Genomic DNA, 19871 nt, shown 5'->3' with positions numbered 1-19871 from the left:
TGGATGACCCCTAGTTCGCATTAAACACCTCCACCCTCTTTTGGTGTGGGGCTCATGTTGGCCATGCCCCATCCCCTGAAGCATTCAAGCAGATTTCTTGCAGCAGCTGGGCACTGTAACAGCTCCAGAGCTGCTCTGTAAGGCAAGTAAAAGGGTGTGGGCCCTGCAGCACTACCTGTAGTTTGCATTGTGCATTGGAAGGCACAAAGTAAGCAGACGGGAGGAGAAGTCAGGATAGTGCACAAGGTTATAGAAGGGAGCGGCTGAAGAAAAGAGAAGTGGAAACAGACAGCAAACTAGGCTGGAGAGAGACCTGAGACAAAGAGATCTGAATTATACGAGAGCCGACCAGGGGAAACACAAATTATGCAGTCAAGTTTCCCACATTTGGGGAAATCGCAGGGGCAGCACACCCAGAGTGCAATGGGTGAGCCTTGCCCTGGGAGAAGCACCATCATGATCATAGTATCTCACCTGGCAGGTAAGTAGGAGTTGGGCTAGAGCTGGGGAGGGTCTCTGCTCGGGCACCCCCATGTCAAGTGAAGGAGATCCAACTGAGGCAGCACAAGGGAACTCTCAAAAGAAGAACAGGGCTAGAGGAAGATCTGAAACAAAGAAATCTGACTTTTACCAGAGCTGACCAGAGGAAAACACAAACACAGTCCCCCACTACCACAAATAAAGCAGTCGAGTTTCCCACATTTGGGGAAATCACAGGGGTCAGCATACCCAGAATGCAATGAATGAACCTCACCCTGGGAGAATAATCTTCATGACCATGGTATGTCCTATGCAAAATAAGTATGATTTGGGATAGAGCTGGGGTGGGCCGCTGCTCAGGCACATCTCTGTCAAGTTAAGGAGATTCAACTGAGGCAGCACAAGGGAACTCTCATCTGGGGACAACAACTGCAGGGAGACCACATCTTTTCAGATGAACATGGGAGGGCAGAAGGCTGCCTAATACTGAAGCACCCCCAAACAACAAACCAAATGCAACAACTAGTGCAAGCATTCCTGGGGGAAGTTCTGCAGAAGACGGATTTGCATACGGTGATGTCATCCAAGCAGTGGGTCAAAGTTGGCTTCAACCCTCATCTGCATATGAAAAGAGAAAAGGGGCGTGCAGGGCATGGCGGCTTTTTGCGGTGCTTGGATGACCCCTAGTTCGCATTAAACACCTCCACCTTCCTTTGGTGTGGGGCTCATGTTGGCCATGCCCCATCCCCTGAAGCATTCAAGCTGATTTCTTGCAGCAGCTGGGCACTGTAACAGCTCCAGAGCTGCTCTGTAAGGCAAGTAAAAGGGTGTGGGCCCTGCAGCACTACCTGTAGTTTGCATTGTGCATTGGAAGGCACAAAGTAAGCAGACGGGAGGAGAAGTCAGGATAGTGCACAAGGGTATAGAAGGGAGCGGCTGAAGAAAAGAGAAGTGGAAACAGACAGCAAACTAGGCTGGAGAGAGACCTGAGACAAAGAGATCTGAATTATACGAGAGCCGACCAGGGGAAACACAAATTATGCAGTCAAGTTTCCCACATTTGGGGAAATCGCAGGAGCAGCACACCCAGAGTACAATGGGTGAGCCTTGCCCTGGGAGAAGCACCTTCATGATCATAGTATCTCACCTGGCAGGTAAGTAGGAGTTGGGCTAGAGCTGGGGAGGGTCGCTGCTCGGGTACCCCCCTGTAAAGTGAAGGAGATCCAACTGAGGCAGCACAAGGGAACTCTCGAAAGAAGAACAAGGCTAAAGGAAAATCTGAGACAAAGAAATCTGACTTTTACCAGAGCTGACCAGAGGAAAGCACAAACACAGTCTCCCACTACCACAAATAATGCAGTCAAGTTTCCCACATTTGGGGAAATCACAGGGGTCAGCATACCCAAAATGCAATGAATGAACCTCACCCTGGGAGAAAAATCTTCATGACCATGGTATCTCCTATGCAAAATAAGTATGATTTGGAATAGGGCTGGGGAGGGCCGCTGCTCATGCACATCTCTGTCAAGTAAAGGAGATTCAACTGAGGCAGCACAAGGGAACTCTCATCTTGGGACAACAACTGCAGGGAGAACACATATTTTCAGATGAACATGGGAGGGCAGAAGGCTGCCTAATACTGAAGCACCTCCAAACAACAAACCAAATGCAACAACTAGTGCAAGCATTCCTGGGGGAAGGCCTGCCGCAGATGGATTTGCATATGGTGATGTCATCCAAGCAGTGGGTCAAAGTTGGCTTCAACCCTCGTCTGCATATGAAAACAGAAAAGGGGCGTGCAGGGCATGGTGGCCTTTTGCGGTGCTTGGATGACCCCTAGTTCGCATTAAACACCTCCACCCTCCTTTGGTGTGGGGCTCATGTTGGCCATGCCCCATCCCCTGAAGCATTCAAGCTGATTTCTTGCAGCAGCTGGGCACTGTAACAGCTCCAGAGCTGCTCTGTAAGGCAAGTAAAAGGGTGTGGGCCCTGCAGCACTACATGTAGTGTGCATTGTGCATTGGAAGGCACAAAGTAAGCAGACGGGAGGAGAAGTCAGGATAGTGCACAAGGGTATAGAAGGGAGCGGCTGAAGAAAAGAGAAGTGGAAACAGACAGCAAACTAGGCTGGAGAGAGACCTGAGACAAAGAGATCTGAATTATACGAGAGCCGACCAGGGGAAACACAAATTATGCAGTCAAGTTTCCCACATTTGGGGAAATCGCAGGGGCAGCACACTCAGAGTGCAATGGGTGAGCCTTGCCCTGGGAGAAGCACCTTCATGATCATAGTATCTCACCTGGCAGGTAAGTAGGAGTTGGGCTAGAGCTGGGGAAAGGCGCTGTTCGGGCACCCCCCTGTCAAGTGAAAGAGATCCAACTGAGGCAGCACAAGGGAACTCTCGAAAGAAGAACAAGGCTAGAGGAAGATCTGAGACAAAGAAATCTGACTTTTTCCAGAGCTGACCAGAGGAAAGCACAAACACAGTCCCCCACTACCACAAATAATGCAGTCGAGTTTCCCACATTTGGGGAAATCACAGGGGTCAGCATACCCAAAATGCAATGAATGAACCTCACCCTGGGAGAACAATCTTCATGACCATGGTATCTCCTATGCAAAATAAGTATGATTTGGGATAGGGCTGGGGAGGGCCGCTGCTCATGCACATCTCTGTCAAGTAAAGGAGATTCAACTGAGGCAGCACAAGGAAACTCTCATCTGGGGACAACAACTGCAGGGAGAACACATATTTTCAGATGAACATGGGAGGGCAGAAGGCTGCCTAATACTGAAGCACCCCCAAACAACAAACCAAATGCAACAACTAGTACAAGCATTCCTGGGGGAAGTTCTGCAGAAGACGGAATTGCATACGGTGATGTCATCCAAGCAGTGGGCCAAAGTTGGCTGGAACCCTCATCTGCATATGAAAAGAGAAAAGGGGTATGCAGGGCATGGCGGCCTTTTGCGGCGCTTGGATGACCCTTAGTTCGCATTAAACACCTCCACCCTCCTTCGGTGTGGGGCTCATGTTGGCCATGCCCCATCCCCTGAAGCATTCAAGCTGATTTCTTGCAGCAGCTTGGCACTGTAACAGCTCCAGAGCTGTTCAGTAAGGCAAGTAAAAGGGTGTGGGCCCTGCAGCACTACCTGTAGTTTGCATTGCGCATTGGAAGGCACAAAGTAAGCAGACAGGAGGAGAAGTCAGGATAGTGCACAAGGGTATAAAAGGGAGCGGCTCAAGAAAAGAGAAGTTGAAACAGACAGCAAACTAGGCTGGAGAGAGACCTGAGACAAAGAGATCTGAATTATACGAGACCTGACCAGGGGAAACACAAATTATGCAGTCAAGTTTCCCACATTTGGGGAAATCGCAGGGGCAGCACACCCAGAGTGCAATGGGTGAGCCTTGCCCTGGGAGAAGCACCTTCATGATCATAGTATCTCACCTGGCAGGTAAGTAGGAGTTGGGCTAGAGCTGGGGAGGGTCGCTGCTCGGGCACCCCCCTGTCAAGTGAAGGAGATCCAACTGAGGCAGCACAAGGAAACTCTCGAAAGAAGAACAAGGCTAGAGGAAGATCTGAAACAAAGAAATTTGACTTTTACCAGAGCTGACCAGAGGAAAACACAAACACAGTCCCCCACTACCAACAAATAAAGCAGTCGCGTTTCCCACATTTGGGGAAATCACAGGGGTCAGCATACCCAGAATGCAATGAATGAACCTCACCCTGGGAGAGTAATCTTCATGACCATGGTATCTCCTATGCAAAATAAGTATGATTTGGGATAGGGCTGGGGAGGGCCGCTGCTCATGCACATCTCTGTCAAGTAAAGGAGATTCAACTGAGGCAGCACAAGGGAACTCTCATCTGGGGACAACAACTGCAGGGAGAACACATATTTTCAGATGAACATGGGAGGGCAGAAGGCTGCCTAATACTGAAGCACCCCCAAACAACAAACCAAATGCAACAACTAGTGCAAGCATTCCTGGGGGAAGTTCTGCAGAAGACGGATTTGCATACGGTGATGTCATCCAAGCAGTGGGTCAAAGTTGGCTTCAACCCTCATCTGCATATGAAAAGAGAAAAGGGGCGTGCAGGGCATGGCGGCCTTTTGCGGTGCTTGGATGACCCCTAGTTCGCATTAAACACCCCCACCCTCCTTTGGTGTGGGGCTCATGTTTGCCATGCCCCATCCCCTGAAGCATTCAAGCTGATTTATTGCAGCAGCTGGGCACTGTAACAGCTCCAGAGCTGCTCTGAACGGCAAGTAAAAGGGTGTGGGCCCTGCAGCACTACCTGTAGTTTGCATTGTGCATTGGAAGGCACAAAGTAAGCAGACGGGAGAAGTCAGGATAGTGCGCAAGGGCATAGAAGGGAGCGGCTCAAGAAAAGAGAAGTTGAAACAGACAGCAAACTAGGCTGGAGAGAGACCTGAGACAAAGAGATCTGAATTATACGAGAGCCGACCAGGGGAAACACAAATTATGCAGTCAAGTTTCCCACATTTGGGGAAATCGCAGGAGCAGCACACCCAGAGTGCAATGGGTGAGCCTTGCCCTGGGAGAAGCACCTTCCTGATTATAGTATCTCACCTGGCAGGTAAGTAGGAGTTGGGCTAGAGCTTGGGAGGGTCGCTGCTCGGGCACCCCCCTGTCATGTGAAGGAGATCCAACTGAGGCAGCACAAGGAAACTCTCGAAAGAAGAACAAGGCTAGAGGAAGATCTGAGACAAAGAAATCTGACTTTTACCAGAGCTGACCAGAGGAAAGCACAAACACAGTCCCCCACTACCACAAATAATGCAGTCGAGTTTCCCCAAATTTGGGAAAATCACAGGGGTCAGCATACCCAGAATGCAATGAATGAACCTCACCCTGGGAGAACAATCTTCATGACCATGGTATCTCCTATGCAAAATAAGTATGATTTAGGATAGGGCTGAGGAGGGCCGCTGCTCAGGCACATCTCTGTCAAGTAAAGGAGATTCAACTGAGGCAGCACAAGGGAACTCTCATCTGGGGACAACAACTGCAGGGAGAACACATATTTTCAGATGAACATGGGAGGGCAGAAGGCTGCCTAATACTGAAGCACCCCCAAACAACAAACCAAATGCAACAACTAGTGCAAGCATTCCTGGGGGAAGGCCTGCAGCAGATGGATTTGCATACGGTGATGTCATCCAAGCAGTGGGTCAAAGTTGGCTTCAACCCTCGTCTGCATATGAAAAGAGAAAAGGGGCGTGCAGGGCATGGCAGCCTTTTGCGGCGCTTGGATGACCCCTAGTTCGCATTAAACACCTCCACCCTCCTTCGGTGTGGGGCTCATGTTGGCTATGCCCCAGCCCCTGAAGCATTCAAGCTGATTTCTTGCAGCAGCTGGGCACTGTAACAGCTCCAGAGCTGCTCTGTACGGCAAGTAAAAGGGTGTGGGCCCTGCAGCACTACCTGTAGTTTGCATTGTGCATTGGAAGGCACAAAGTAAGCAGACAGGAGGAGAAGTCAGGATAGTGCACAAGGGTATAAAAGGGAGGGGCTCATGAAAAAAGAAGTGGAAACAGACAGCAAACTAGGCTGGAGAGAGACCTGAGACAAAGAGATCTGAATTATACGAGAGCCGACCAGGGGAAACACAAATTATGCAGTCAAGCTTCCCACATTTGGGGAAATCAGAGTGCAATGGGTGAGCCTTGCCCTGGGAGAAGCACCTTTATGATCATAGTATCTCACCTGGCAGGTAAGTAGGAGTTGGGCTAGAGCTGGGGAGGGTCGCTGCTCGGGCACCCCCCTGTCAAGTGAAAGAGATCCAACTGAGGCAGCACAAGGGAACTCTCGAAAGAAGAACAAGGCTAGAGGAAGATCTGAGACAAATAAATCTGACTTTTACCAGAGCTGACCAGAGGAAAGCACAAACACAGTCCCCCACTACCACAAATAATGCAGTCGAGTTTCCCACATTTGGGGAAATCACAGGGGTCAGCATACCCAGAATACAATGAATGAACCTCACCCTGGGAGAACAATCTTCATGACCATGGTATCTCCTATGCAAAATAAGTATGATTTGGGATAGGGCTGGGGAGGGCCGCTGCTCAGGCACATCTCTGTCAAGTAAAGGAGATTCAACTGAGGCAGCACAAGGGAACTCTCATCTGGGGACAACAACTGCAGGGAGAACACATATTTTCAGATGAACATGGGAGGGCAGAAGGCTGCCTAATACTGAAGCACCCCCAAACAACAAACCAAATGCAACAACTAGTGCAAGCATTCCTGGGGGAAGGCCTGCAGCAGATGAATTTTAAAGCCTCCTGTTAGTGCTTCATCTACACGTTATAGCCCTGAATTTTCCAATGCCTATCTCTTTGCAAAAGAGAGATATCGGCAAGGAATAGCTGTATTGTACCTTTGCATTTTTCTCCCAAACGAAAGACACTAGAATGAAAATTTTAAAGCCTCCTGTTAGTGCTTCATCTACACGTTATAGCCCTGAATTTTCCAATGCCTATCTCTGTGCAAAAGAGAGATATCGGCAAGGAAATGCTGTATTGTACCTTTGCATTTTTCTCCCAAACGAAAGACACTAGAATGAAAATTTTAAAGCCTCCTGTTAGTGCTTCATCTACACGTTATAGCCCTGTATTTTCCAATGCCTATCTCTTTGCAAAAGAGAGATATCGGCAAGGAAAAGCTGCATTGTACCTTTGCATTTTTCTCCCAAACGAAAGACACTAGAATGAAAATTGTAAAGCCTCCTGTTAGTGCTTCATCTACACGTTATAGCCCTGCATTTTCCAATGCCTAGCTCTTTGCAAAAGAGAGATATTGGCAAGGAAAAGCTGTATTGTACCTTTGCATTTTTCTCCCAAACGAAGGACACTAGGTTGAAAATTTTAAAGCCTCCTATTAGTGCTTCATCTACACGTTATAGCCCTGAATTTTCCAATGCCTATCTCTTTGCAAAAGAGAGATATCGGCAAGGAAAAGCTGCATTGTACTTTTGCATTTTTCTCCCAAACGAAAGACACTAGAATGAAAATTTTAAAGCCTCCTTTTAGTGCTTCATCTACACGTAATAGTCCTGAATTTTCCAATGCCTATCTCTTTGCAAAAGAGAGATATCGGCAAGGAAATGCTGTATTGTACCTTTGCATTTTTCTCCCAAACGAAAGACACTAGAATGAAAATTTTAAAGCCTCCTGTTAGTGCTTCATCTACACGTTATAGCCCTGCATTTTCCTATGCCTATCTCTTTGCAAAAGAGAGATATCGGCAAGGAAAAGCTGTATTGTACCTTTGCATTTTTCTCCCAAACGAAAGACACTAGAATGAAAATTGTAAAGCCTCCTGTTAGTGCTTCATCTACACGTTATAGCCCTGAATTTTCCAATGCCTATCTCTTTGCAAAAGAGAGATATCGGCAAGGAAAAACTGTATTGTACCTTTGCATTTTTTTCCCAAACGAAAGACACTAGAATGAAAATTTTAAAGCCTCCTGTTAGTGCTTCATCTACACGTTATAGCCCTGAATTTTCCAATGCCTAGCTCTTTGCAAAAGAGAGATATTGGCAAGGAAAAGCTGTATTGTACCTTTGCATTTTTCTCCCAAACGAAGGACACTAGATTGAAAATTTTAAAGCCTCCTATTAGTGCTTCATCTACACGTTATAGCCCTGCATTTTCCAATGCCTATCTCTTTGCAAAAGAGAGATATCGGCAAGGAAAAGCTGTATTGTACCTTTGCATTTTTCTCCCAAACGAAAGACACTAGAATGAAAATTGTAAAGCCTCCTGTTAGTGCTTCATCTACACGTTATAGCCCTGAATTTTCCAATGCCTATCTCTTTGCAAAAGAGAGATATCGGCAAGGAAAAACTGTATTGTACCTTTGCATTTTTCTCCCAAACGAAAGACACTAGAATGAAAATTTTAAAGCCTCCTGTTAGTGCTTCATCTACACGTTATAGCCCTGAATTTTCCAATGCCTAGCTCTTTGCAAAAGAGAGATATCGGCAAGGAAAAGCTGTATTGTACCTTTGCATTTTTCTCCCAAACGAAGGACACTAGAATGAAAATTTTAAAGCCTCCTGTTAGTGCTTCATCTACACGTTATAGCCCTGAATTTTCCAATGCCTATCTCTTTGCAAAAGAGAGATATCGGCAAGGAAAAGCTGTATTGTACCTTTGCATTTTTCTCCCAAACGAAAGACACTAGAATGAAAATTGTAAAGCCTCCTGTTAGTGCTTCATCTACACGTTATAGCCCTGAATTTTCCAATGCCTATCTCTTTGCAAAAGAGAGATATCGGCAAGGAAAAACTGTATTGTACCTTTGCATTTTTCTCCCAAACGAAAGACACTAGAATGAAAATTTTAAAGCCTCCTGTTAGTGCTTCATCTACACGTTATAGCCCTGAATTTTCCAATGCCTAGCTCTTTGCAAAAGAGAGATATTGGCAAGGAAAAGCTGTATTGTACCTTTGCATTTTTCTCCCAAACGAAGGACACTAGATTGAAAATTTTAAAGCCTCCTATTAGTGCTTCATCTACACGTTATAGCCCTGAATTTTCCAATGCCTATCTCTTTGCAAAAGAGAGATATCGGCAAGGAAAAACTGTATTGTACCTTTGCATTTTTCTCCAAACGAAAGACACTAGAATGAAAATTGTAAAGCCTCCTGTTAGTGCTTCATCTACACGTTATAGCCCTGAATTTTCCAATGCCTATCTCTTTGCAAAAGAGAGATATCGGCAAGGAAAAACTGTATTGTACCTTTGCATTTTTCTCCCAAACGAAAGACACTAGAATGAAAATTTTAAAGCCTCCTATTAGTGCTTCATCTACACGTTATAGCCCTGAATTTTCCAATGCCTATCTCTTTGCAAAAGAGAGATATCGGCAAGGAAAAGCTGCATTGTACCTTTGCATTTTTCTCCCAAACGAAAGACACTAGAATGAAAATTTTAAAGCCTCCTTTTAGTGCTTCATCTACACGTAATAGTCCTGAATTTTCCAATGCCTATCTCTTTGCAAAAGAGAGATATCGGCAAGGAAATGCTGTATTGTACCTTTGCATTTTTCTCCCAAACGAAAGACACTAGAATGAAAATTTTAAAGCCTCCTGTTAGTGCTTCATCTACACGTTATAGCCCTGCATTTTCCAATGCCTATCTCTTTGCAAAAGAGAGATATCGGCAAGGAAAAGCTGTATTGTACCTTTGCATTTTTCTCCCAAACGAAAGACACTAGAATGAAAATTGTAAAGCCTCCTGTTAGTGCTTCATCTACACGTTATAGCCCTGAATTTTCCAATGCCTATCTCTTTGCAAAAGAGAGATATCGGCAAGGAAAAACTGTATTGTACCTTTGCATTTTTCTCCCAAACGAAAGACACTAGAATGAAAATTGTAAAGCCTCCTGTTAGTGCTTCATCTACACGTTATAGCCCTGCATTTTCCAATGCCTAGCTCTTTGCAAAAGAGAGATATTGGCAAGGAAAAGCTGTATTGTACCTTTGCATTTTTCTCCCAAACGAAGGACACTAGATTGAAAATTTTAAAGCCTCCTATTAGTGCTTCATCTACACGTTATAGCCCTGAATTTTCCAATGCCTATCTCTTTGCAAAAGAGAGATATCGGCAAGGAAAAGCTGCATTGTACTTTTGCATTTTTCTCCCAAACGAAAGACACTAGAATGAAAATTTTAAAGCCTCCTTTTAGTGCTTCATCTACACGTTATAGCCCTGCATTTTCCAATGCCTATCTCTTTGCAAAAGAGAGATATCGGCAAGGAAAAGCTGTATTGTACCTTTGCATTTTTCTCCCAAACGAAAGACACTAGAATGAAAATTGTAAAGCCTCCTGTTAGTGCTTCATCTACACGTTATAGCCCTGAATTTTCCAATGCCTATCTCTTTACAAAAGAGAGATATCGGCAAGGAAAAACTGTATTGTACCTTTGCATTTTTCTCCCAAACGAAAGACACTAGAATGAAAATTTTAAAGCCTCCTGTTAGTGCTTCATCTACACGTTATAGCCCTGAATTTTCCAATGCCTAGCTCTTTGCAAAAGAGAGATATCGGCAAGGAAAAGCTGCATTGTACTTTTGCATTTTTCTCCCAAACGAAAGACACTAGAATGAAAATTTTAAAGCCTCCTTTTAGTGCTTCATCTACACGTAATAGTCCTGAATTTTCCAATGCCTATCTCTTTGCAAAAGAGAGATATCGGCAAGGAAATGCTGTATTGTACCTTTGCATTTTTCTCCCAAACGAAAGACACTAGAATGAAAATTTTAAAGCCTCCTGTTAGTGCTTCATCTACACGTTATAGCCCTGCATTTTCCAATGCCTATCTCTTTGCAAAAGAGAGATATCGGCAAGGAAAAGCTGTATTGTACCTTTGCATTTTTCTCCCAAACGAAAGACACTAGAATGAAAATTGTAAAGCCTCCTGTTAGTGCTTCATCTACACGTTATAGCCCTGAATTTTCCAATGCCTATCTCTTTGCAAAAGAGAGATATCGGCAAGGAAAAACTGTATTGTACCTTTGCATTTTTCTCCCAAACGAAAGACACTAGAATGAAAATTGTAAAGCCTCCTGTTAGTGCTTCATCTACACGTTATAGCCCTGCATTTTCCAATGCCTAGCTCTTTGCAAAAGAGAGATATTGGCAAGGAAAAGCTGTATTGTACCTTTGCATTTTTCTCCCAAACGAAGGACACTAGATTGAAAAATTTAAAGCCTCCTATTAGTGCTTCATCTACACGTTATAGCCCTGCATTTTCCAATGCCTATCTCTTTGCAAAAGAGAGATATCGGCAAGGAAAAGCTGCAATGTACTTTTGCATTTTTCTCCCAAACGAAAGACACTAGAATGAAAATTTTAAAGCCTCCTTTTAGTGCTTCATCTACACGTAATAGTCCTGAATTTTCCAATGCCTATCTCTTTGCAAAAGAGAGATATCGTCAAGGAAATTCTGTATTGTACCTTTGCATTTTTCTCCCAAACGAAAGACACTAGAATGAAAATTTTAAAGCCTCCTGTTAGTGCTTCATCTACACGTTATAGCCCTGCATTTTCCAATGCCTAGCTCTTTGCAAAAGAGAGATATTGGCAAGGAAAAGCTGTATTGTACCTTTGCATTTTTCTCCCAAACGAAGGACACAAGATTGAAAATTGTAAAGCCTCCTATTAGTGCTTCATCTACACGTTATAGCCCTGCATTTTCCAATGCCTATCTCTTTGCAAAAGAGAGATATCGGCAAGGAAAAGCTGCAATGTACTTTTGCATTTTTCTCCCAAACGAAAGACACTAGAATGAAAATTTTAAAGCCTCCTTTTAGTGCTTCATCTACACGTAATAGTCCTGAATTTTCCAATGCCTATCTCTTTGCAAAAGAGAGATATCGGCAAGGAAATGCTGTATTGTACCTTTGCATTTTTCTCCCAAACGAAAGACACTAGAATGAAAATTTTAAAGCCTCCTGTTAGTGCTTCATCTACACGTTATATCCCTGCATTTTCCAATGCCTATCTCTTTGCAAAAGAGAGATATCGGCAAGGAAAAGCTGCATTGTACCTTTGCATTTTTCTCCCAAACGAAAGACACTAGAATGAAAATTGTAAAGCCTCCTGTTAGTGCTTCATCTACACGTTATAGCCCTGCATTTTCCAATGCCTAGCTCTTTGCAAAAGAGAGATATTGGCAAGGAAAAGCTGTATTGTACCTTTGCATTTTTCTCCCAAACGAAGGACACTACATTGAAAATTTTAAAGCCTCCTATTAGTGCTTCATCTACACGTTATAGCCCTGAATTTTCCAATGCCTAGCTCTTTGCAAAAGAGAGATATTGGCAAGGAAAAGCTGCATTGTACTTTTGCATTTTTCTCCCAAACGAAAGACACTAGAATGAAAATTTTAAAGCCTCCTTTTAGTGCTTCATCTACACGTAATAGTCCTGAATTTTCCAATGCCTATCTCTTTGCAAAAGAGAGATATCGGCAAGGAAATGCTGTATTGTACCTTTGCATTTTTCTCCCAAACGAAAGACACTAGAATGAAAATTTTAAAGCCTCCTGTTAGTGCTTCATCTACACGTTATAGCCCTGCATTTTCCAATGCCTATCTCTTTGCATAAGAGAGATATCGGCAAGGAAAAGCTGTATTGTACCTTTGCATTTTTCTCCCAAACGAAAGACACTAGAATGAAAATTGTAAAGCCTCCTGTTAGTGCTTCATCTACACGTTATAGCCCTGAATTTTCCAATGCCTATCTCTTTGCAAAAGAGAGATATCGGCAAGGAAAAACTGTATTGTACCTTTGCATTTTTCTCCCAAACGAAAGACACTAGAATGAAAATTTTAAAGCCTCCTGTTAGTGCTTCATCTACACGTTATAGCCCTGAATTTTCCAATGCCTAGCTCTTTGCAAAAGAGAGATATTGGCAAGGAAAAGCTGTATTGTACCTTTGCATTTTTCTCCCAAACGAAGGACACTAGATTGAAAATTTTAAAGCCTCCTATTAGTGCTTCATCTACACGTTATAGCCCTGAATTTTCCAATGCCTATCTCTTTGCAAAAGAGAGATATCGGCAAGGAAAAGCTGTATTGTACCTTTGCATTTTTCTCCCAAACGAAGGACACTAGAATGAAAATTTTAAAGCCTCCTGTTAGTGCTTCATCTACACGTTATAGCCCTGAATTTTCCAATGCCTATCTCTTTGCAAAAGAGAGATATCGGCAAGGAAAAGCTGTATTGTACCTTTGCATTTTTCTCCCAAACGAAAGACACTAGAATGAAAATTTTAAAGCCTCCTGTTAGTGCTTCATCTACACGTTATAGCCCTGAATTTTCCAATGCCTATCTCTGTGCAAAAGAGAGATATCGGCAAGGAAATGCTGTATTGTACCTTTGCATTTTTCTCCCAAACGAAAGACACTAGAATGAAAATTTTAAAGCCTCCTGTTAGTGCTTCATCTACACGTTATAGCCCTGCATTTTCCAATGCCTATCTCTTTGCAAAAGAGAGATATCGGCAAGGAAAAGCTGCATTGTACCTTTGCATTTTTCTCCCAAACGAAAGACACTAGAATGAAAATTGTAAAGCCTCCTGTTAGTGCTTCATCTACACGTTATAGCCCTGCATTTTCCAATGCCTAGCTCTTTGCAAAAGAGAGATATTGGCAAGGAAAAGCTGTATTGTACCTTTGCATTTTTCTCCCAAACGAAGGACACTAGATTGAAAATTTTAAAGCCTCCTATTAGTGCTTCATCTACACGTTATAGCCCTGAATTTTCCAATGCCTATCTCTTTGCAAAAGAGAGATATCGGTAAGGAAAAGCTGTATTGTACCTTTGCATTTTTCTCCCAAACGAAAGACACTAGAATGAAAATTTTAAAGCCTCATGTTAGTGCTTCATCTACACGTTATAGCCCTGAATTTTCCAATGCCTATCTCTGTGCAAAAGAGAGATATCGGCAAGGAAATGCTGTATTGTACCTTTGCATTTTTCTCCCAAACGAAAGACACTAGAATGAAAATTTTAAAGCCTCCTGTTAGTGCTTCATCTACACGTTATAGCCCTGCATTTTCCAATGCCTATCTCTTTGCAAAAGAGAGATATCGGCAAGGAAAAGCTGTATTGTACCTTTGCATTTTTCTCCCAAACGAAAGACACTAGAATGAAAATTGTAAAGCCTCCTGTTAGTGCTTCATCTACACGTTATAGCCCTGAATTTTCCAATGCCTATCTCTTTGCAAAAGAGAGATATCGGCAAGGAAAAACTGTATTGTACCTTTGCATTTTTCTCCCAAACGAAAGACACTAGAATGAAAATTTTAAAGCCTCCTGTTAGTGCTTCATCTACACGTTATAGGCCTGAATTTTCCAATGCCTAGCTCTTTGCAAAAGAGAGATATTGGCAAGGAAAAGCTGTATTGTACCTTTGCATTTTTCTCCCAAACGAAGGACACTAGATTGAAAATTTTAAAGCCTCCTATTAGTGCTTCATCTACACGTTATAGCCCTGAATTTTCCAATGCCTATCTCTTTGCAAAAGAGAGATATCGGCAAGGAAAAACTGTATTGTACCTTTGCATTTTTCTCCCAAACGAAAGACACTAGAATGAAAATTGTAAAGCCTCCTGTTAGTGCTTCATCTACACGTTATAGCCCTGCATTTTCCAATGCCTAGCTCTTTGCAAAAGAGAGATATTGGCAAGGAAAAGCTGCATTGTACCTTTGCATTTTTCTCCCAAACGAAGGACACTAGATTGAAAATTTTAAAGCCTCCTATTAGTGCTTCATCTACACGTTATAGCCCTGAATTTTCCAATGCCTATCTCTTTGCAAAAGAGAGATATCGGCAAGGAAAAGCTGTATTGTACCTTTGCATTTTTCTCCCAAACGAAGGACACTAGAATGAAAATTTTAAAGCCTCCTGTTAGTGCTTCATGTACACGTTATAGCCCTGAATTTTCCAATGCCTATCTCTTTGCAAAAGAGAGATATCGGCAAGGAAAAGCTGTATTGTACCTTTGCATTTTTCTCCCAAACGAAAGACACTAGAATGAAAATTTTAAAGCCTCCTGTTAGTGCTTCATCTACACGTTATAGCCCTGAATTTTCCAATGCCTATCTCTGTGCAAAAGAGAGATATCGGCAAGGAAATGCTGTATTGTACCTTTGCATTTTTCTCCCAAACGAAAGACACTAGAATGAAAATTTTAAAGCCTCCTGTTAGTGCTTCATCTACACGTTATAGCCCTGCATTTTCCAATGCCTATCTCTTTGCAAAAGAGAGATATCGGCAAGGAAAAGCTGCATTGTACCTTTGCATTTTTCTCCCAAACGAAAGACACTAGAATGAAAATTGTAAAGCCTCCTGTTAGTGCTTCATCTACACGTTATAGCCCTGCATTTTCCAATGCCTAGCTCTTTGCAAAAGAGAGATATTGGCAAGGAAAAGCTGTATTGTACCTTTGCATTTTTCTCCCAAACGAAGGACACTAGATTGAAAATTTTAAAGCCTCCTATTAGTGCTTCATCTACACGTTATAGCCCTGAATTTTCCAATGCCTATCTCTTTGCAAAAGAGAGATATCGGCAAGGAAATGCTGTATTGTACCTTTGCATTTTTCTCCCAAACGAAAGACACTAGAATGAAAATTTTAAAGCCTCCTTTTAGTGCTTCATCTACACGTAATAGTCCTGAATTTTCCAATGCCTATCTCTTTGCAAAAGAGAGATATCGGCAAGGAAATGCTGTATTGTACCTTTGCATTTTTCTCCCAAACGAAAGACACTAGAATGAAAATTTTAAAGCCTCCTGTTAGTGCTTCATCTACACGTTATAGCCCTGCATTTTCCAATGCCTATCTCTTTGCAAAAGAGAGATATCGGCAAGGAAAAGCTGTATTGTACCTTTGCATTTTTCTCCCAAACGAAAGACACTAGAATGAAAATTGTAAAGCCTCCTGTTAGTGCTTCATCTACACGTTATAGCCCTGAATTTTCCAATGCCTATCTCTTTGCAAAAGAGAGATATCGGCAAGGAAAAACGGTATTGTACCTTTGCATTTTTCTCCCAAACGAAAGACACTAGAATGAAAATTTTAAAGCCTCCTGTTAGTGCTTCATCTGCACGTTATAGCCCTGAATTTTCCAATGCCTAGCTCTTTGCAAAAGAGAGATATTGGCAAGGAAAAGCTGTATTGTACCTTTGCATTTTTCTCCCAAACGAAGGACACTAGATTGAAAATTTTAAAGCCTCCTATTAGTGCTTCATCTACACGTTATAGCCCTGAATTTTCCAATGCCTATCTCTTTGCAAAAGAGAGATATCGGCAAGGAAAAGCTGTATTGTACCTTTGCATTTTTCTCCCAAACGAAGGACACTAGAATGAAAATTTTAAAGCCTCCTGTTAGTGCTTCATCTACACGTTATAGCCCTGAATTTTCCAATGCCTATCTCTTTGCAAAAGACAGATATCGGCAAGGAAAAGCTGTATTGTACCTTTGCATTTTTCTCCCAAACGAAAGACACTAGAATGAAAATTTTAAAGCCTCCTGTTAGTGCTTCATCTACACGTTATAGCCCTGAATTTTCCAATGCCTATCTCTGTGCAAAAGAGAGATATCGGCAAGGAAATGCTGTATTGTACCTTTGCATTTTTCTCCCAAACGAAAGACACTAGAATGAAAATTTTAAAGCCTCCTGTTAGTGCTTCATCTACACGTTATAGCCCTGCATTTTCCAATGCCTATCTCTTTGCAAAAGAGAGATATCGGCAAGGAAAAGCTGCATTGTACCTTTGCATTTTTCTCCCAAACGAAAGACACTAGAATGAAAATTGTAAAGCCTCCTGTTAGTGCTTCATCTACACGTTATAGCCCTGCATTTTCCAATGCCTAGCTCTTTGCAAAAGAGAGATATTGGCAAGGAAAAGCTGTTTTGTACCTTTGCATTTTTCTCCCAAACGAAGGACACTAGATTGAAAATTTTAAAGCCTCCTATTAGTGCTTCATCTACACGTTATAGCCCTGAATTTTCCAATGCCTATCTCTTTGCAAAAGAGAGATATCGGCAAGGAAAAACTGTATTGTACCTTTGCATTTTTCTCCCAAACGAAAGACACTAGAATGAAAATTGTAAAGCCTCCTGTTAGTGCTTCATCTACACGTTATAGCCCTGCATTTTCCAATGCCTAGCTCTTTGCAAAAGAGAGATATTGGCAAGGAAAAGCTGCATTGTACCTTTGCATTTTTCTCCCAAACGAAGGACACTAGATTGAAAATTTTAAAGCCTCCTATTAGTGCTTCATCTACACGTTATAGCCCTGAATTTTCCAATGCCTATCTCTTTGCAAAAGAGAGATATCGGCAAGGATTAGCTGTATTGTACCTTTGCATTTTTCTCCCAAACGAAGGACACTAGAATGAAAATTTTAAAGCCTCCTGTTAGTGCTTCATCTACACGTTATAGCCTTGAATTTTCCAATGCCTATCTCTTTGCAAAAGAGAGATATCGGCAAGGAAAAGCTGTATTGTACCTTTGCATTTTTCTCCCAAACGAAAGACACTAGAATGAAAATTTTAAAGCATCCTGTTAGTGCTTCATCTACACGTTATAGCCCTGAATTTTCCAATGCCTATCTCTGTGCAAAAGAGAGATATCGGCAAGGAAATGCTGTATTGTACCTTTGCATTTTTCTCCCAAACGAAAGACACTAGAATGAAAATTTTAAAGCCTCCTGTTAGTGCTTCATCTACACGTTATAGCCCTGCATTTTCCAATGCCTATCTCTTTGCAAAAGAGAGATATCGGCAAGGAAAAGCTGCATTGTACCTTTGCATTTTTCTCCCAAACGAAAGACACTAGAATGAAAATTGTAAAGCCTCCTGTTAGTGCTTCATCTACACGTTATAGCCCTGCATTTTCCAATGCCTAGCTCTTTGCAAAAGAGAGATATTGGCAAGGAAAAGCTGTATTGTACCTTTGCATTTTTCTCCCAAACGAAGGACACTAGATTGAAAATTTTAAAGCCTCCTATTAGTGCTTCATCTACACGTTATAGCCCTGAATTTTCCAATGCCTATCTCTTTGCAAAAGAGAGATATCGGCAAGGAAAAGCTGCATTGTACCTTTGCATTTTTCTCCCAAACGAAAGACACTAGAATGAAAATTGTAAAGCCTCCTGTTAGTGCTTCATCTACACGTTATAGCCCTGCATTTTCCAATGCCTAGCTCTTTGCAAAAGAGAGATATTGGCAAGGAAAAGCTGTATTGTACCTTTGCATTTTTCTCCCAAACGAAGGACACTAGATTGAAAATTTTAAAGCCTCCTATTAGTGCTTCATCTACACGTTATAGCCCTGAATTTTCCAATGCCTATCTCTTTGCAAAAGAGAGATATCGGCAAGGAAAAGCTGCATTGTACCTTTGCATTTTTCTCCCAAACGAAAGACACTAGAATGAAAATTGTAAAGCCTCCTGTTAGTGCTTCATCTACACGTTATAGCCCTGCATTTTCCAATGCCTAGCTCTTTGCAAAAGAGAGATATTGGCAAGGAAAAGCTGTATTGTACCTTTGCATTTTTCTCCCAAACGAAGGACACTAGATTGAAAATTTTAAAGCCTCCTATTAGTGCTTCATCTACACGTTATAGCCCTGAATTTTCCAATGCCTATCTCTTTGCAAAAGAGAGATATCGGCAAGGAAAAGCTGCATTGTACTTTTGCATTTTTCTCCCAAACGAAAGACACTAGAATGAAAATTTTAAAGCCTCCTTTTAGTGCTTCATCTACACGTTATAGCCCTGAATTTTCCAATGCCTATCTCTGTGCAAAAGAGAGATATCGGCAAGGAAATGCTGTATTGTACCTTTGCATTTTTCTCCCAAACGAAAGACACTAGAATGAAAATTTTAAAGCCTCCTGTTAGTGCTTCATCTACACGTTATAGCCCTGCATTTTCCAATGCCTATCTCTTTGCAAAAGAGAGATATCGGCAAGGAAAAGCTGTATTGTACCTTTGCATTTTTCTCCCAAACGAAAGACACTAGAATGAAAATTGTAAAGCCTCCTGTTCAGTGCCAGATTAAGGTCCATATGGGCCTGGAGCTGAAATTTAGGAAGGGCCTATTGTGTGCCTCGGCAGGAGATGTGACAAGCGCTGCGGTGGTGTGACTAGTGATGTGGGGGTGTGATCAGTGTGGGTGTGGTCTAATTAGGGTGTGTGGCCAATGCCATGTGAGTGACACAATCAACACTTACTGACAGACACTACTTACTGACACACACACAAAACACAAAGCTTACTGACACAATCACCACTTACTGACAGACAATATTTACTAACACACACACTCACAACACAAAACTTACCGTATCAGACACCACTTACTGATAGATATTACTGACTGACACACACGCACAACACAGATAAACTTACTGACACAGACACTACTTACTGACACACACACAACACAATACTTATACCGCTCTCACATCACAATGCCGGGTACCACCCGAGAATTGGAAATGGGTCCATTCCTGGGTGGGACCTGGCATTTGACCCTACACACCACCAACCTGACCCGGCAATTTGCCGGTTCGGGTTGCCATCTGTGGGCGGAGATGGAGTTGGCACCAGGTGCGGAAGCAGCGCTGGGAGATGAGATCATCCCTATGCAGTGAACGGGTCCCGGGTTGCATCGACCTGGGTGACCCATTCACACTGCACCGGACCTGGTATTTAACCCGGGAATAACCCTTCTTTATTCCCGGGTTGAATTACCAGGTCAGGCAATCCAGAATTCGCCCATGACCCCTTTCACAACACACATCGGAACGTGTCGACCCAGCAATA

The 19871-nt window shown here is 42.7% G+C and overlaps 11 non-coding genes across 11 annotated transcripts; all 11 read right to left on the bottom strand.

Annotated features, from left to right (window-relative positions):
* Positions 1 to 326: 326 nt before the first annotated feature.
* Positions 327 to 489, bottom strand: LOC134993547 (U1 spliceosomal RNA). The gene has a single exon (XR_010197328.1). It is a non-coding gene; the product is annotated as a U1 spliceosomal RNA (small nuclear RNA).
* Positions 490 to 641: 152 nt separating this feature from the next.
* On the bottom strand, positions 642 to 805 carry LOC134993539 (U1 spliceosomal RNA). The gene has a single exon (XR_010197320.1). It is a non-coding gene; the product is annotated as a U1 spliceosomal RNA (small nuclear RNA).
* A 674-nt stretch (positions 806 to 1479) lies between these two features.
* Positions 1480 to 1642, bottom strand: LOC134993548 (U1 spliceosomal RNA). The gene has a single exon (XR_010197329.1). It is a non-coding gene; the product is annotated as a U1 spliceosomal RNA (small nuclear RNA).
* Positions 1643 to 1794: 152 nt separating this feature from the next.
* On the bottom strand, positions 1795 to 1958 carry LOC134993535 (U1 spliceosomal RNA). The gene has a single exon (XR_010197317.1). It is a non-coding gene; the product is annotated as a U1 spliceosomal RNA (small nuclear RNA).
* Positions 1959 to 2632: 674 nt separating this feature from the next.
* On the bottom strand, positions 2633 to 2795 carry LOC134993551 (U1 spliceosomal RNA). The gene has a single exon (XR_010197332.1). It is a non-coding gene; the product is annotated as a U1 spliceosomal RNA (small nuclear RNA).
* Positions 2796 to 2947: 152 nt separating this feature from the next.
* LOC134993533 (U1 spliceosomal RNA) lies at positions 2948 to 3111 on the bottom strand. The gene has a single exon (XR_010197315.1). It is a non-coding gene; the product is annotated as a U1 spliceosomal RNA (small nuclear RNA).
* Positions 3112 to 3785: 674 nt separating this feature from the next.
* LOC134993543 (U1 spliceosomal RNA) lies at positions 3786 to 3948 on the bottom strand. Its single transcript, XR_010197324.1, has one exon. It is a non-coding gene; the product is annotated as a U1 spliceosomal RNA (small nuclear RNA).
* A 152-nt stretch (positions 3949 to 4100) lies between these two features.
* On the bottom strand, positions 4101 to 4265 carry LOC134993544 (U1 spliceosomal RNA). Its single transcript, XR_010197325.1, has one exon. It is a non-coding gene; the product is annotated as a U1 spliceosomal RNA (small nuclear RNA).
* A 671-nt stretch (positions 4266 to 4936) lies between these two features.
* On the bottom strand, positions 4937 to 5099 carry LOC134993550 (U1 spliceosomal RNA). Its single transcript, XR_010197331.1, has one exon. It is a non-coding gene; the product is annotated as a U1 spliceosomal RNA (small nuclear RNA).
* Positions 5100 to 5251: 152 nt separating this feature from the next.
* LOC134993554 (U1 spliceosomal RNA) lies at positions 5252 to 5416 on the bottom strand. Its single transcript, XR_010197334.1, has one exon. It is a non-coding gene; the product is annotated as a U1 spliceosomal RNA (small nuclear RNA).
* A 972-nt stretch (positions 5417 to 6388) lies between these two features.
* LOC134993555 (U1 spliceosomal RNA) lies at positions 6389 to 6552 on the bottom strand. The gene has a single exon (XR_010197335.1). It is a non-coding gene; the product is annotated as a U1 spliceosomal RNA (small nuclear RNA).
* Between the last annotated feature and the right edge of the window lie 13319 nt (positions 6553 to 19871).

Source organism: Pseudophryne corroboree, unplaced genomic scaffold (genome assembly GCF_028390025.1).
Source record: "Pseudophryne corroboree isolate aPseCor3 unplaced genomic scaffold, aPseCor3.hap2 scaffold_1286, whole genome shotgun sequence".
NCBI classification, from domain to species: Eukaryota; Metazoa; Chordata; class Amphibia; order Anura; family Myobatrachidae; genus Pseudophryne; species Pseudophryne corroboree.
Note: the sequence above shows the minus strand (reverse complement) of the source record. Positions and strands in the feature narration are given on the sequence as shown.